This window comes from Theropithecus gelada, chromosome 7b (genome assembly GCF_003255815.1).
Source record: "Theropithecus gelada isolate Dixy chromosome 7b, Tgel_1.0, whole genome shotgun sequence".
Classification (NCBI taxonomy): Eukaryota; Metazoa; Chordata; class Mammalia; order Primates; family Cercopithecidae; genus Theropithecus; species Theropithecus gelada.
Genome location: NC_037675.1, coordinates 96,986,133 through 96,992,132, shown reverse-complemented (window position 1 = coordinate 96,992,132; position 6,000 = coordinate 96,986,133). Strand labels below are relative to the sequence as shown.

Below are 6,000 nucleotides of genomic sequence, written 5' to 3'. Positions count from 1 at the left end.
GGGCTCCGGGCTGCTTTCCAGGCCACTGTGGACAGGACACCCCCTTAACCCCCACCCCGGGTCCGCGACAGGGAGCGGTAAGGCTCTTCCTCGGCCCTGGTACCCGGGGCTACGCAGGGTGTCCGCCGGGCTGGGGTTGCGCACCCGGGGCCTCCGTTGAGCGCGTGCGGAGAGGGGCGCGGCCTCTCCCGCGGGGCCACCGGGCGGGCCCCGGCGGGGGCGGGGGTACTCGTGGTGTCCGGGCCCGCCCCAGCTCTGCCCCGCCCCGGAGCCGCCCGGGACGCAGGGAGGAGGGAAGGAGGCTCGGCCCCAGCTACCCGCGGCGCCGCGCTCCTCCACGCTCCGGGCGGGTAAGTGGCACGGGGCCGGGAGGCCAGGCCGGGGGCCGGGGGCCGGGGGCCGGGGCCTGGGCGGGTGGGGTCCTCAGTCCCCGGCCCAGCTCTGACACAGCCCCGGGGATCTGGGGCGCCGAAAGTCTGGGGGACCTGGGGAGGCGCGCCCGGCGCGGGGGCGGGGGCTCCGGCGTGACAGCTGCGGGCGGGCGGGTATTTTTAGTTTAAATCCAACCGTTCCGTGCTGGCTGCGAAATTCCCGAGCCTTTCCTTCCAACCCCGGGGAGCTTCGGCCCGCAAGAAAAAGCCCTAAAGCCCGGGGCAGCACGTCCCAGGCGGGCCGAGTGCCTCCTCGGGGCTTCCCTTTGCCTCCCCTAGGGGCGGGCTGACCTGTCACCAAGGATAGCGCGCGGCGGGGCCCCGACCCGCTCCTGGCGACCGCGAGTGCGCTCAGTAGTGTCTGGGAGAGCAGAGCAGGCGGCGAGGAGGGGAAGTCCAACCCCGAATGCTCAGTTTTGTTCAGACGCCTCTTGGCTGTGCAAACTTGACAAGCAGCTCAACCTCTCTGAGCCTCATTCCCACATTTCTAAAGGGGAGGGCAGTGAGACCAGAGATGGCTTGCAGGGCCTGAGAGAGCCTCAGATGGATGTTGACTTCCCTTGGGGTCTTGGGATCTTGACCTCAAACAGCAGTCCCATTGATGTGGCCCATTGGTCAACCCAGGAGCAGTGTCCTACCCCGCCCAGCTGACTTCTGCTTCAAAACTGGAAGCCAGGGCCTCCAGCCTGGGCGGGGTGATAATGAATATTTTTAGTTAACCACTTTGGCCCTGAAGCTCCAACCGTGGGCTGCCCTGGGACTCCTTCCCAGGTCCCTGGTCACCCCTTTCAACTCTGAAGAGTTACCCTTATCCCAGCACTGGGTGCAGGGGCTGTCTACAGCCAAGGGCTGCTAGTGGGATAACCTGATGTGTCTTGGGGGCATGCCCCATCCCACGTGAATGAGGGCATGAGGAGAATGGACCGTCCTCCCAGAAAGGAGAGCATGTCAAAATCACTGCCGTTCTGAGCTTGGCAGGACAGCCTCCCTCATCCACCAAGAGAAGCAGAAACAGACCCAGAGAGGGGGAGTGATTTGCCCAGAGCCACACTGCCTGGCTCTCTTAAAGGGCCTGGCCTTGCTGCCTGCACTTCCAGGGCAGCTAACAGCCCACAGGAGTCAGGAGCTGGGAGGTGGGAGGGGCGTACCAGTGCCAACGAGCTGTTTTGCTCAGTTTCCTGTCACTGTGCCCCAGCAGGACGCTCCAGCACATGTGGGTCTGCACATTCCTCAGGCCGGACAGCGCTCGGCAGGCTGACAGCCACAGCTGTGCCAAGCCTGCTGGCCCCGGGCGTTGTTTTCAACCAGAGAGGCCCCTCTGGGGGTGGCTGAGCGGGAAGTGGGCTGGGATGTCTTATTTCTGGAACTTGTGTCTTGCTGGGGGTCCTGAGGAGAAGACCTTAGGATGTGTTGGTGGCACAGAGGGAAGTGGTGAGAATCCAGACTCAGGTTTCTGCCTCCAGGTACAGTCTGGCACCTGGCACCTGGCTCCCTGCAGGTACACTTCAGGGTGAGTTGGAGTCCTTTCTGTTTCCATGGGAACAACCCTCCTGCCCCGGTGCTTTGCATGCTCTCCAGCAGCCATGCACCTGGCCATGCCTGGGCAGCCCCTTTGCCTTGTGATGCAGCCTGGAGCAGGCTGCCGGGGGCCCTGGCTTGGTGGCCCCGGGAGGCAAGACTGGGCAGGCCCAGCTCAACCTTAAAATCACCCTGGAGGCTTTGGGAACCCACTGGGCAGCTAGGTCTCCCGCACTGTCCAGCTGTTAGGAATCAGGGCAGTCAAGTTGGATTGCCTGAGTTCAGTCCTGCCTTAGCCAGCTCCTGGCTGTGTAGCCTTGGGAAAGTTGCTTCACCTTTCAGAGCTTCAATGTCCTTCCCCATGGAAAGGGGCTAACCATAGCACTGCAGGTGTTGCCTTGCAGGGCATCATGAGCACTAAATGAGCTTTGTCCTGATCAGCATCTCATATGATGTCAGACACAGCACATATGAGAAGGTGTCACAGTTTGAGGCGAAGGGGCCTCATCAGGATACCTGGGTTCCCCTCTGCTCTGCCCCTCCTCTCCCTACCTTGATTTCCCCTTGTCTGTCAATGGTGAGTGGTCCTGGCTCACCCCCCTCACAGTCCTTCCAGCACTGAAAGCTGGCCCTTGGCCCCGGGGAAGGCAGGAGGTTCTAGAGAAGCTACAGAGGGACTCAGATGTGTCAATGGGGTCTTCCAAAGCACTTCCTGCCTCTCACCTCCTAGGATCTGGCAGTAGGCAAGTCTGTCACTGCTGGCCCGTTTACAGATGAGGAGGCTGATATCTGTGGCTGGATGTGGTAGAGCCAGGATTAGAACTCAGGGCTTTTGACCTGATGCTCTTCCTGATACCACACGGCCTCTCCTAGACAATCCAAGGACAATGTTGTACATTCATCACTGGAAAAACAGTACCGACCAGACAGGATGCTTATCTTCATTAGATCATCAGTACTTGCTGGAAAATAATATGGATTCTGAATATATATATATTCCTAAAGCAGCCCGACTGGAACACAAAGATAGGAACCCAGGAGCAATAGTGTTTCCTGACCCTCCCATCCCAAAAGGAACCTTTGCTTTAGGACTGAGGGATGATGTTCTGGGGCTGAGCAGCTAGGAAGTGGATGGGAGACAGCTTCGGGAAGCTGACGCCTTAATTCTGTCCTCTCTAAATACTTCCCTTTCGGGGTTGCTGTGAGGATAAGTGAGGTAACTGGGGATGATGCTTAGTAGAACGCCCGGCATGGTGGGGGCACACCATAAATAGGACTGATGGTTTTTATTATTACTCACCTTCTGCTATCACTGTAACACCAGAGTGCAGCCTGGATCTCTCGCCTGGGTTTCTAGGCTGCAGATGCAGCATAGAGAATCCTAGCATCTCCATGGAGAACTGCTAAGGCAATTGTAAAAGCTCAAAACACAAGCACACTAAGCAATGAGTTGTTTAGTGACACCTAGCTGAGAAGTAAAATGATGACAAAAAGCAAGAAGGTGATTATCTTGAATAAAAGCCAAGCATTGCCACATGTGCTGAGGAAAGGTGAGAGAGGGTCAGGAGACTCATGGGGGGCAGTTGCAAAGGAAATCACTTTGTAGTTATTGGATAATTACATGTATGTGTTATACATGCGTTTATACATAGATTCTATTTCACAAAGTTAAGCCAGTTTGAAAAAGAAAAAGGTAAGGGAATGATAATGCAAAATCAAGGTGGTTATCTTTGGGGAGAAGTGGGTAATTGATCAGGGAGATGCCTGTTTCATTCTTAGTGGGATCCATTATGTTCTGTTTCTTCAGTCCAGTGGTAGGCTTGTAGGTGTTGTTTTTAATTTTAATATTTATTTATTTATTTGAGACAGAGTCTCACTCTGTTGCCCAGGCTGGAGTGCAGTGGCGCGATCTTGGCTCACAGCAACCTCCATTCCCCAGGTTCAAGCGATTGTCCTGCCTCAGCCTCCCGACTAGCTGAGATTATAGGCATGTGCCACCATGCCTGGCTAAGAGTGTTATTTTTAAATATTTTTGTGCTTCACCATTTGCAAATAGGAGACACATATATTACATTACATATATATATAATCTTACATAATACCAATTAAATTAAAAGATCATCTGGAGCATTTTCAGATGCTTTCTTAGAAAATCTGCCTCTCTCCTCAGATTCAAATGTTAATCTGGCTGGATTTAAAAAATAAAGCAACAAATCCTGTTGTATGACACATACTTCTCTTTAATGTAGGAGACATAATCTCCCTCTTCCCAAATCATACAATGAGCAAGATAACAATAACACTTTATAACCTCAGGTGATCAACAGGATTTGTAAAGTTCCTGGCCTAATGATTTATGCTTCTGAATCATAAAATCCTGAAATATTTGAGCTGGGAGGAACCTCAGGTCACCTGGACCAATCTGCTGGTTTTATAACAAAAGGAAGTGTCCCAGCCAAGGTCAACACTGGCACACACGTAGGGAAGACACTTCTCTCCAGACTGCCACACCTGTGTGACTATCATGAGGATACCACCCGACAGACAGACCAGTGTGAGTCCTGGGTCACTAGCCTCCTCCTTAGGGCAGTCAGGGAGAGAGACGGGAAGTATGCATGAGATTAAACTGATAGGATCATTTTATTTATTTATTTTATTTTTATTTGTTATTTTTTATTTTTTTTGACACGGAGTCTTGCTCTGTCTCCCAGGCTGGAGTGCAGTGGTGCGATCTCGGCTCACTGCAGCCTCTGCCTCCCAGGTTCAAACAATTCTCCTGCCTCAGCCTCCTGAGTAGCTGGGACTACAGATGCGTGCCACCATGCCCAGCTAATTTTTTTTTTTTTTTTTTGTATTTTTAGTAGAGACAGGGTTTCACCTCATTGGCCAGAATGGTCTCGATCTCCTGACCTCATGATCCACCCACCTCGGCCTCCCAAAATGCTGGGATTACAGGCTTGAGCCATCATGCCTGGCCCAGGATCATTTTATTTTTTAAAAGTCAGAGGAGAGTTACATTTTACAATGGAACCACACATTTCTAGAACTTATATGAACAGAGACATCCTCAAAGAAAACATATAAGCAGTGCTTAGAATCTTCTTTCCTACAGGAAGTCCTCTTAGGAAAGAGCTCCCCTTACTCATCCTATTTTTTGCTGGCATATTTGATCACCAAAACAATTGAGTGCTGCAGGTATGGTTATTTCCATTTTTCCCTGGGGGAAACAGGTTCAGAGAGGTTCAGTGCCTTGACCCAAATCACTCAGCAGGTGAAGATGGAGCAGGACTTTCATCCAGAGGGGGAGTAGAAGAGATGAACCACTTTTGTTTTCAGTGCGCTGTGCTGTGAGCACATTCTTCACTCCTTAGATGCTGAAATTCCGCAGCCCGGCCCAGCCTGGGCGGGCCGTGGGGAAATGCCCTGGTGGAGGACAGTTGGGTGGTGGCTTTCCAGCTGTCAGATCACAGAGACGATCTAGAGGCTAAAGCTCTGCCTCTGCCTTGCTGCTCTCCTGCAAGGAAGCCCACTGCCTTTGTGGCATGGGCACTGGTGCATTGGGAGTTGAGAGAATCCATCCCATTTTGGTCCTGCAATTTTGTTTTTTTTTTTTTGAGACAGAGTCTCGCTCTGTCACCCAGACTGGAGTGCAATGGTGCAATCTCGGCTCACTGCCACCTCCGCCTCCCGGGTTCAAGCAATTCTCCTCCCTCAGCTTCCCGAGTAGCTGGTGACTGCCACCACGCCCGGCTAATTTTTGTATTTTTAGTAAAGATGGGGGTTTCACCATGCTGGCCAGGCTGGTCTCGAACTCCTGACCTCAGTCAATCTGCCCGCCTCGGCTGGGATTACAGGCGTGAGCCACCGTGCCTGGCCAAGTGCTGCACATTTTGATTCTTGCCCACTTTCTTCTCTCATCAAAGGTATTCTTCCTGCCCTCCCTCTGCAGAAGTGCCTGTCACAGACAACAGGGTTCTAAGGGACAGATGTTCCAGGAGTGCTTAGTTTCAGATGATGGTTTTCCTAATGCACGGTTGCTGTGTCCCAGCAT

The 6,000-nt window shown here is 53.1% G+C and overlaps 1 protein-coding gene across 1 annotated transcript in view; it reads left to right on the top strand.

Annotated features, from left to right (window-relative positions):
• The first annotated feature begins 295 nt into the window (after positions 1 to 295).
• The window catches only part of SYNE3 (spectrin repeat containing nuclear envelope family member 3), a 94,353-nt gene continuing 88,648 nt past the window's right edge, over positions 296 to 6,000 (top strand). Inside the window, exon 1 of the mRNA XM_025392778.1 lies at positions 296 to 350. The gene's annotated coding sequence lies outside the window, so the exon portion shown is untranslated. The remainder of the gene's footprint in view (positions 351 to 6,000) is intronic.